The sequence below is a fragment of the Macrotis lagotis genome, chromosome 4, assembly GCF_037893015.1.
Source record: "Macrotis lagotis isolate mMagLag1 chromosome 4, bilby.v1.9.chrom.fasta, whole genome shotgun sequence".
Taxonomy (NCBI): domain Eukaryota; kingdom Metazoa; phylum Chordata; class Mammalia; order Peramelemorphia; family Peramelidae; genus Macrotis; species Macrotis lagotis.
Window position 1 is genome coordinate 275540330 of NC_133661.1, and position 11999 is coordinate 275552328.

An 11999-nucleotide genomic window follows, 5' to 3' on the forward strand; every position below is an offset into this window, starting at 1 on the left:
CTTATAGTGAAGAACAAAAAAGAGGAGAAAAACAGAGATGAAAAGTCTGACATTATATGCAATGATCTCATCCCTTTAAAGAAGTAGGGAAGGTACCATTTCATAGTTTTTTTTTAGGTACAGAACTTGGTAATTCTAATTTCACAGTATTCAGTTATGATTTTTCTTTTTGTTCTTTCCATTTATATTGTTGTAATCATAGTGTATATATATATATATATATATATATATATATATATATATATTTTCCTGTTTCTCTTTATTTTATTTTCTATCAGCATGTCTTTCTGTGCTTCTCTATTCATCAGGCTCATTTCTTTTTTCCCTTTATATAGTATCTTATTTTTTCCAATCACATGTGAAGACAATTTTTAACATTCATTTAAAAAATTGAGTGTCAAATTTTCCCCTCCTTCCTCCCTAAGAAGGTAAATGATTTTATGTAGGTTATATATGTGAAATCAGGTAAAACTTATTTTCATATTAGTCATACTATATAAAAAGAAACAGAACAAAAGAAAAAGCTACAAAAAAATAAAGTGAATAATAATATGCTTCAACGTACATTCAGACTCTACCAGTTCTTTTTCTGGATGTGAATAACATTTTCCATTAAGAGACTAATCATTCCTTATAGCCCAATACTATTCTATTATATTCATGTATCCCAATTTGTTTATTATGATGGTTGTGTTCTACTAAGCTATGGTGATAAGCAGGACCATCTTTCTTTCTTACTTGTACCTATCCTTGCTATGTCAGTCTGCTCATCCCCCATCATTTCCTTGGCTCCTTTCCTCAGGAATTGTAATTTTTCCTGTAAGCCACGGATGGGGAAACAATGGCTAATGCCTCAAATGTTATTTCAGCCTGGTTAATTATAGTCTCCTCCCAGCCAAATTGTTGACTCATTGACTTAGGAGAGGTCCTGGAATATGTATTCTCTTTTTCTCTCTCTCTGCATTTGGAATTTATTTTAAAAATGAATAATAATTCTCTTTTTACAATTCTGAGGAACTCACTAGAAAACTGCCCAAATATAATATACACTATAGTTGCAAAAATATATTTTTCTCTGCAGCACAGAAAGAGGCACAGAAAACAGAAAGAAGGAAAAGAAAATAGAGACATCACCTTTTCTGGGTCTACGTAAGGTTTTTTAGCAGCACAGTACATTCCCACATCCTCAGCTATAATCTAAAAACATGGCTCTAGACCTGGAATATGTGAACGAGAATTTCATGCTAGATTTGTGTCCTCCCTGGATCTGTTCTCTCAGTATCCAATATGTTGGTTCTTCATGGTGACTTCTTGGGTATTTGTATATATCCGTATGTTTGTCAGGGCTTCTCATGTCATGTTTTTATCTCAGTGTCATGCTTTTCTGTTTTTATCAGCCTCTTTCCACTAACTCTGGGGTAGCACAAATTCTGTGGAGAGAGTGAAAATCAGAATGAGATGCTGATATGACTTCTACTTATATTAGTAGGTAGCTACCTTTAGCATCTAGAAATTTTTGGGAAGGATAAGAACTGCTTCATTCACATGATGAGTAGCTACATTGTTTCAAGTTCTTTGCTATTAACTAAAATGTGAATGTGTATGAGACCTTTATTTTTATCATTGACCTTGGCAATGATAAGACCTTCCAGGCCTAAGTATATGCACATTTAGTAATTTTCTTTGAATAATTCCAGATCAGTTTCTAGAATATGATTTTTTTCCCACCTCTACTAAAAGTCCATTCATGTGTACAACTTTGCTCAACTCCTGCAACATTTACAATTCTTGTGTCATCTTTGCAAATTTGTTGGATATGGGGTAAAACCTTGGAGTTAATTTGATTGACATTTCTTTTATTATTAGTAACTTGTAGCATTCTTTTTTATAGTTGTTATTTACAATTCTTCATTTGTGAACTATTTATTATCCTTTGACTACCAATATATTGAGGAATTACTTTTGATTGTATATATTTCTATTAGTTGCTTATCTTGTATTTCTTGGATATAATATATTGATTAGATATTTACTACAAAGATTTTTTTCCTACAACTGATCCTTACCCTAATTCCTATGTGTTCATATTGAATGAATGAAAAAAAATCATCTATTTACTCCTTATTATATTAGAAGCATTAGGTTTAGGACTAGGAATAGAAATAGGAAATAGTTCCTGTTCTCCAAGTTCTCATATTCTAATTGGGAGAGTAACAACATATAAGAGGTTTCAACTGCAAGTCAGATGAAAAGGTCAATGGTCTTTAGGATGCAGCAGCAAAGAAAATGGTAATGCAAGGATTATTGCTTTTTGCTTCCCTTTTTTTCAAATTGTCTTTCACTTAAATATATTTTAAATCTTAACATAATATTCTCTCCTTGCTTCTGTGAAAGACTCCACTATGAATTCAGACTTTAAAATTCTACTAAATATTTCTGCCATGCAGGCCATAAATTCTGCCATTTGTTCTCTTTTGATATCTTTGAATACTCTGATTTCTCTCTTGTACTGCTTGGGAACATCTACTATAATTGCATGACCTCTTGTGAAATTGCAGGATCCTCAGTTTCATTTCCCTTTGCATGAAAATATTTATCTAGAGATGTTTGCCATCATTTAGATATTTTGGTAGCTATCTTTCCTTAGATTTTTAATATCTCCTTTGTTGATTTATCTGCTTATTGCTAGGGTTTTTAATTGAGTTTTCTTCTTTTGGACATCTTTGGTGGTTTTTGTCTTCCTTTCCCTTATATTCCTCATCATGTGCTGTCTAACTCTTTCTTTCTTTCTTGATAGAAAATTTCTCCTTGAAGGATTTCAAAGCTGTTTTAAAGCTGGGGAATATTTTTTTCAATATGCTTCAGTCCTTGTCCCAAGAGACTTTTGAAGAGATATGACTAGATTTAACTGAATGCCAATCCTCTTTCCTTTTAGACTTGATTTATCCTCACATGAACCCAATGGAAGGTAGTGATGACTGAAATAGACTTCTTCCTAATTTTTCCTAGAAATTCTTGTTGAATAGAAAATTTTTTCAGTTAATTTTAATTTTTTTATTTCTTATATACTAAGTTATTGAGCTCTCATTTTTGATTCTTTCTTATTTTGTTGTTTCATTGATCCACCTTTCTATTTTGACCAGTATTAAGGTTTGCTGATAACTGCTTTATAATATAGTTTGAGATTTAGAAGTGCTTAACTCCATTATTACTTTTTTTTTAGTATCCACCTTTATAATTTAAATCTTTTGTTTCTCAGAATAAATGTGGTTGTGACTTTACCCAACTTTGTAAAGTAAAATCAAGTCATTTTTACTAAAGTGGCATGGACCAGCCTTGAACACTATGTCTGGTTTTTAAGTCATTAAAAAAATTTCTTTAGAGAACATTTTGTAACTATACAAGTTTTGTTTGTGCAACCTTAGATTGAGTCTCAGATATTTTATGCATTTTACAGTTATTTTGAATGGGAATTTTCATTCCTAATATTTTCTTATGGATTTGTTATTGCAATGTTGAAATTATTATTATTAGTAGTATTAATATTATTGGTTTTTGCAAGGCAATGGGGTTAAGAGACTTGCCCAAGGTCACACGGCTAGGTAATTATTATTATTAAGCGACTGAGACCGGATTTGAACCCAGGTACTCCTGACTCCAGGGCTGGTTCTCTATCCACTGTACCACCTAGCTGCACCCTATGTTGAAATTCTATTAATTTCTGGTTATCTTTTGTATCTGACTACTTTACTGAAGCTATTTTCTTTATTTCTTTGCTGTTTTTTCTTTTAGGATTTTTTAAAGTGGACCATCATGACATTAGCGAATCTAAATAACTTTGTCTTCTTTCTTACCTGTCTTTATGATTTTAATTAGTCTCTTTTGTCTTGTTACTAGCACTTCTTGAACTATATTGAATAAAGGGAAAGAAAGGAACTTATTCATTTTACTCCTATATTTATTTGTAAAAATTCTAGCTTCCCCATTGCATGTAACACTAATTTACTTTTTAAAAAAATTTTATTAAAAATGAATTTCTTGCATATTTGTTGTAAGATTTTTTATCTAAATCAATGTTGTACTTTGTTAAAAGTTTTTCTGCATCTATTGATTTAATCATGTAGTATTAGATATTTTCATTTCTAAGGTTTGTTTTTGTTTAGTTTTGCAGCTGTTGTTGATTATTTTTCCACCTATGAAATATCCAAATATAAAACTGAATTGGACCTTTTAAAGACTTTGAACTAGCCTGACTAGTAGGGCAGCGGTTCTCACTACTTTTTAAACTTTTTTTTAAATTTTTTTTATTGGGGTGGCTAGGTGGTGCAGTGGATAGAGAACCAGCCCTGGAGTCAGGAGTACCTGGGTTCAAATCTGGTCTCAGACACTTAATAATTACCTAGCCATGTGGCCTTGGGCAAGCCACTTAACCCCATTTGCCTTGCAAAAACCTAAAAAATTTTTTATTTATTTAAGGCAATGGGGTTAAGTGACTTGTCCAAGGTCATACAGCTAGGCAACTATTAAGATTTGAACTCAGGTCCTCCTGACTCCAGTTGGTGCTCTATTCACTGCATCATCTAGCTGCCCTGATCTCACAATTTTGAAACAGCTTCATCGAGGCTAATGTGACTTTCTATAACAACCTGGTCCAGGTTTTACTATCAAAACTTGGTGAAACTTATTAAACTGGTTTAAACTTGCCTTCAGAAATAATCACTTGCTATATAGACTACCTCGCCTCCTAAATTTAGCATAGTTTACTCCATAATTAAGGAAGTAAATAACTTGTGATTTACTGTTCCATATATCTATCTAACTACCCAGGCTTAGTATATATAAAACTAACTCTGGTTATAACTCTCTTTGTGCATCTTTTGCCCTGAATGGCAATTTCTTGACCCTGAATAAAATGTCTCGCTATTATTTCCTGATCATCTTTTTGGTCTGATTTTTTTTAAGTTGTCACTTGATATACATTCAATTTGTCCAAAGTAAGTGATTTTGGGGTAAGTTGCTGTAATGGACATTCATTGATATTAGTCTTCAGTTCTATTTTTCACTTTATCATTCTTGGTTTTAGATATTAGAACTATATTTCATTATTGGAGATTGGTAAAGTGCCTTCTTTCTCAAATTTTGAAAATAATTTATTTTGTATCTGCATTTATTGTGCTAAAGAAGTTTCCTTTGGACTAGATTGCTTTCTTTCATAGATCTTTTATCTTTTATGTTCTGCTTGGTAATACAATAATCTGGGTATTTTATATTCTTTTTTTATGAGAAATGTCAAACCCATGGTTTCAAGCAGTATGCAATCTGCAAACTCCCAAGTATAATTGTAATCAGATTAAAATGTAATTTAGGAATATTAGTTAAAAGAAATAAAAATATAATAGAATATAGATGATCTTTGTATTTGGTTTTCTATATCAATATGCAACCAGTTAGGATCCCTATGTATGGTTTAATTCCTCCCCTTTCTATTTGAGCTTGATACTACTATTTTAGATAATCTTTTATCTCTTTTGAATTCTGTTTTTCTGTTGTAAGGTCTGATCCTTTTTATTTCTTTTACTTTGTTGTGATGCAGCCTTTATTGTGTTAATTCTTCTTTTTAATCAATTTGACTAAAGGTAGGATTATATCCCCCAGCTCCTAGTCTTATCAGTTCTATTGGGCTTTTCCCCCAATTAATCTATTTTTCTTTTATTTCAAAATTTTTCTAATTTTAAGAGTGCATATTCAGCTCATTAAACATCTCTTTTCCTGTTTTATTGATGTAAATTTAAAAAATGTTGTCCTTTTTCTATAGTTAGGAATAATTTTTTCTTATTATAGAAGACTGCATTCCAGATATTTTGATATGTTATCTTATAATTAACATTTTCTTTCACATAGTTATTCATTATTAATATAATTTTCTTTAACTCATTCATTATTCACTTATGATTATTAAATTTTCATTTCTTTTCTTTCTTTTACTCATGCTCTTTTACTAATGATTTTTTTTTAAAGAAAAAGCTTTGTTTTGGTTTGTAAGGATGCATTTAGTATTTTTTAGCTACAATTTATACTCAACATGGCTTATTTTCAAGAAGATATCATTTGATGCTGAGAAATATATAGGTATGTATATATAAATAAATATATATTATAGTTATCATTCTCCCCTAATGTACTGTCATCAAAATGATTACATTTAATCACTAGGTGACTTGGAGTTTGAAAAATGGATTTTTGTTGTCTTGGAGGTTATCTGTGAATTTCTTCAAATGATGCATCAGTCTGTTGTTGGAATTTTTGAAACTTTTCTTGTACTATTTACTGCATTATGATATTCACTTGTCTCTACCTATTAAGTCATTAATAAGCACTTATTAAGCATTTAGTTGCTATATGCTTAACTAATCACAGGAACTGCTAAGTACTGGGAATACAGAGAAAAGAAGAAAATAATCCTATCTTCTAAGAACTCACAATCTAATGTGAGATAACATTCAAACAATTATGCACTATGTACACATGTATATATGTGTAAAATTATACATATATAATAACTTGGAGGTAATTTTAAAAGGAAAGAATAAACATTAAGGAGTATTGGGAGAATGCTTTAAGAATGAGAAATTTTGATTGACTTAAAAGAAGCCAGGAAAGGCAGAGGAAAAGTTGAAGCAGGAGAGCATTCAGCCACAGGGGGCAACCGATATCCTTTCTTCAAGGTCCATCTCTTTGGTTTTCAGTTCTTCTAAGGTTATTCTTTTGATTTTCTTTTGCGAGATATTTCTCCACTCCAAAATCTATTGAACTCTCTCTTTTTTTGCTTCCTAAAAGAAGTTTTACATTGTAGATTCAATATGCTTTTTTTTTTCTCTGCAAAGCAACTTTTAAAATTCTGCACTGAAAGTTCTGAGTTCTGACCTATATTTCATTCTTCATTTCTTCTTGTATAGATTTAATTTCTTCTTTGAACTATTTCATTGTTTCTTGTTTCATGTTATTTTCAGAGTCTATGATATTTCATATTTCAGTAGGCACTTTCCTTTTCCTTTGATATTAGTTAGGATTAAGGACTTATTTATTCTCCATTTTGATTTTAGAATTATTTCATTTTTTGAGTAGCATCTTTTTTTGTCCATATGCACATGTATATTTTCAAATTACAAAATTTCCTTCCATCCTCCCCACCCCACTCCCCTCAGTGGCAAACAGTCAGATTAGCATTGTACATACATATTTTTGAAAAATGTATTTATAGATTAGTCATTTTCAGTATGAAGAATTAGGATGAAGGGAAAGAGATACATAAGAGATATTTTTTTATCGTGTTCTTCAGATTATGGAGGGTTTTTTTCCTTCCTTTGGATGGGGATAATTTTGTCCATAGCCAGTCTAATATGATTGTCCTAGCTCTCTGAACTGCTAAGAGGAGTTGCTTCCATCAGGGTTGATCATCTCACAATGTTGTTGTCAATGTGTACATTGTTGTCTTTGGTTCTGCTCCCTTCACTCAGCATCAGATCTTGGAAGTCATTCCATGCTTCTCTAGAGTCCGACCGTTTATGGTTTCTTATAGAACACTAATATTCTATAGTATTCATGTATCATAACTTGCTTAGCCATTCCCCAATTAATGGGCATGAATTATTTCTATTTTCTCCTAGATTACCAAACTTTTATTGAAACCCATTCTCTCAAAATATTTGATAACTCCTTGTCATTTATTTTCTGGCTCCTTGCCCCTTGCTGGTGGGCAAACTTCTGAACCAGAGCTGTAAGATTGCCTGCTCGTAATGTCACCCATTGTGATCTAATCTTCATTTCTCACTTAACTCTTCTTTCCTTCTTGTACTTAAGCTGAATCAGCAACCATTGCTCTGGTGGAGGACAGGAGGGAGTGGGTGGTTCTATTGGGTTTTTGTAGTCTTGGGAATCTCTAATATAGGATTGTACACCAGTCAAAAGGCAGTTTGTATAGAGACTTATGGTGAAGAGCTACAGAATAAACACTTAAGAGCATTAGAGTTCTTTGGCACTAATTCATGAAGATTTATCTCATCTAAGTTTTGTCTTCTTTCTATTATAGATTTGGCTGTAATTATTCTATATCTTACATGTGTTTTTATTTTGAAATTTCCTGTGTTCAAGGAGTTTGGGAAAGTGATTAAGATGTCATATGTGTTTATTGTCTATCTCACCATGTCTTTAAATTTATGGTTGTGAACATTTGCCTAGTTCTCTAGGTTTGCTGATTTGCAGACTAATGAATGCTTAGCTATCTACATACTATATTATTTTTACTCTGTTGATTTCCATCCTTTGTCATTGAAAGATTTCTTCCTGGTGCATTAACTTTCATTCCTTAACTTCTCACTAATTTCTAACATATGGAAACTTCTACCCCTGCTGAATCTACTGAACAAGACCAAAAAAACCCAAAACAACAAACAAAAGCTGTATACAGTCAGTGCCTCTTCTTTCTCACTTTTCACACTCATTGATCCATCTTTGTATTTTTCTCCCTCTGAACTTCAGTTTTGAGTCATCAACTGCCTATAGAATATCTTCAAATGGCTATCCTATAGTCATCTCAAACTCAGCATGTCCAAAATGGAAATCATTACATTTTCACCCCAAATACTCTCTTCCTAATTTTCCTATTTCTGTTGAGGACAACTTTATCTCTTTGGTAACTTAGCCTCAGGACCTCAGAATTTTACTGACTGCTGTCCTTCACTCTTCAAATCCTAACATTGCCTTTCCTCACTTATTTTACTTCCCCATTATATCTTGCAACATATCTCTTTCAGTTTCTCTGCTCACAGCCTCTTCCATATTTCAGGTCATCATTACCTGACATCTAGACTATTAAAATATCCTCCAGATTGATCTTTCTCTCAGACTCTCTCTTATAAATTCTGTCTTTCGCATAGCTACCAATCTGTTATTCCTAAAGTATTAGACTGAGCATTGTATGGCCCTACTCTAGAAAGTCCAATGATTCTCTGTTGCCTCATATTCTTCTTTGGCTTTTATATTCTTTCTCAAACTGGATCCAGTTATATTTTGAGTCTTATTGCATATTACTTTCTTTCATGAACCACATGGCAGCAAAATTTTCCTGCTTTGTCTTCCCTTTTCCAACATTCAATTTCCCATCTCTGTATCTTTGAATGTATTATTATTGTTGTTGTTATTTGTCCTTTGTTCTCAAAGAAGACCCTGACATCAGGGAGATAATGCCATGATACTCATATGAATTGGGTTTGAGGGGGTGTTGTGCTAAATCACCAACATCATTTTCTCCTCTGAAGCCATCTGTATCCAGTGACCAGATATGGATCAGTACAACTAGAGATAGTCCTGGGTAAGAGGCAATCAGGGTTAAGTGACTACCCTGAGGTCACATAGTGTCAAGTGTTTGAGACACAATTCGAATTCAGGTCCTCTTGATTTCAGGGCTGGTGCTCTATCACTGTGCCACCTGGAATGTACATTCTTCTTGCTTTTGCCATCTTTTATAACTTTTATTATATTTTATTTTATAACTAAAATCTTCATTGGTTGGTTGATTGGTTCTTGTCCTTCATTATCGAAGAAGACCAAAATGACATCACTATGTTTGAGACAAAGTATAGTGTTTCCAACTGTGGCTGATGAGACCAATATAAGCTCAGAATGTTCTTCCCCAGGTCATGCACAAATAATCTTTGCGGACACGTGGGGTTGGTATTCCTTTTTTATTTTTTTATTTTTTTAATTTTATTTTTTAGGGTTTTGCAAGGCAAATGGGGTTAAGTGGATCGCCCAAGGCCACAAGGCTATGTAATTATTAAGTGTTTGAGATAAGATTTGAATCCAGGTACTCCTGACTCCAGGGCTGGTGCTTTATCCACAGTACCACCTAGCTGCCCCTATTGGGGTGGGTATTCTAAACTTACATATGTCATGTTTCCTTTGATCTGCTTCAATTCTGACCTCCTCATAGAGCACAGTACCCTCAATGATAAGGGCACAACATGCTGGGCAGTCCTGTGTCAGTGTCTCCCATGCTCTACAATCAATTCCCAGGTTCCTAAGAGAGATCTTCAGGGTGTCCTGCTATTGCTTCTTCTGACCCCCTTGTGAACCCTTGCCCTGTGTAAATTGTTCATTGGTTAGTCTTTTTGGCAAGGCTATTCTAACAATATGACTTGCCCATTGTAGATGCACTCTCTGTAGTAATGTTAGAATGCTCTGTGGTTTAGCTCAAGAAAGCACCTCAGTGTCTGGCACCTACTCCTTCCAAGTGATCTTCAGAATCTTTCCTGACATGGTGCTGGTAGACTGTCTAGGCTTCATAAACATAGAGCAATGACATCAGCACAACAGCTCTGTAGATCTTCAGTTTGGTGGTTAGCTAAATACTTCTCTCCCACACTTTCTTTCTTTTTTTTTAAATTTATTTTTTATTCTCATTTTGTACAAATGTTTTTTTACATTAATAAAATATTCTTGTTTACAAATAAACAAAAATACCCCTCCCCCCATGAATATAGACAGACTTGCTTGGGCAAAAAAGGGAAGGGGAGAGAAAAAAAATTAAAATAAAAAAATAATATTAATAATAGTAGGTATGGCCAGGTGGCTCAATGGACGAAGCACCAGCCCTGGAGCCACGAGCACCCGAGTCCATATCCAGCCTCGTAAACCCAACAATCACCCAGCCGATCCCCACTGCCCTGCAGAAACCAAAAAGAAGAAAAAAAAAGACCCAAATAAAATAAAATAGTAAAAATAGTATGGGTGGCTGGGTGGCAGACAGAGCATTGGCCCTTGAGCCAGGAGCACCTGGGTCCAAATCCGGCTCCAGACACCCAAAGATCACCCTGCTATGTGGCCCCAGGCAGGCCACCCAGCCCCACTTGCCCTGCACCCTCCCCCAAATAATAATAACAAAAAAATGTGCTTCAGTCTTTGTTCCAACACCAACAACTCTGTCACGGGTGGATCACATTCTTTATGATAAGTCCATCACAAAAGTTACTTCCATATTTTTCCAACATTGCCATTGCTGATCGCAACTCCCTCCTTTCTTATTTCTCCACTACCATGTACTATATTTTCTCTCTCCTTTCACTCTGACTCTGCTGTAGGGTCGCTGAGTGACGCAGCAGACAGATCTCTGGACCTGGGGCCAAGAAGCCCTGAGCCTCCATACCACTCCTTAGGCCCAGAATCCACCTGGCCCTGTGGTCCTGGGCAGGCCTTCCAATCCCAGCCCCTTGCAAGAAGTAAAAAAGAAAATGTGTTATATCTGACCACTCTCCCCCCATGGTCCATCCTCTCCTCCTTTATTCACATCCCCACCCCTTCCCCCTTCTCCCCCCCCCTCCTTCTTACTCCAGATGTCTATACCCCATTGAGTATATATGCTGTTTCCTCTCCTAGCCATCTCTGATGAGAGCAAAGGTTCCCTCATTCCCCCTTGCCTCCCCCCTTCCATATCATTGCAATAGCTCATTGTAATAAAAAAATCTTATTATGTGAAATATCTTGGACTATTCCCCCTCTCCTTTTTCTTTCTCCCATTCCATTTTCTTTTTTTCTATTGACTCCCTTTTTACACCATATTTTATCTTCGAATTCAGCTTTCTCCTGTGCTTCAACTATAAAAGCTCCTTCTACCTGCTCTATTAACTGAGAAGGTTCATATGAATATTATCAGTATCATTTTTCTATACATGCAGTTCATCATCATTAAGTCCCTCATATTTCCCCCTCTCCTCCAATCTCCATGCTTCACCTGAGTCCTGTATCTGAAAATCAAACCTTCTGTTCAGCTCTGGCCATTCCAAAAGGAACATTTGAAATTCCCCTGGTTCATTGAAAGTCCATCTTCTTCCCTGGAAGAGGACATTCAGCCTTGCTGGGTAGTTCATTCTTGGCTGCATTCTAAGCTCTTTTGCCTTCAGGTATATTGTATTCCAAGCCCTACGAGCTTCCAATGTAGTTGC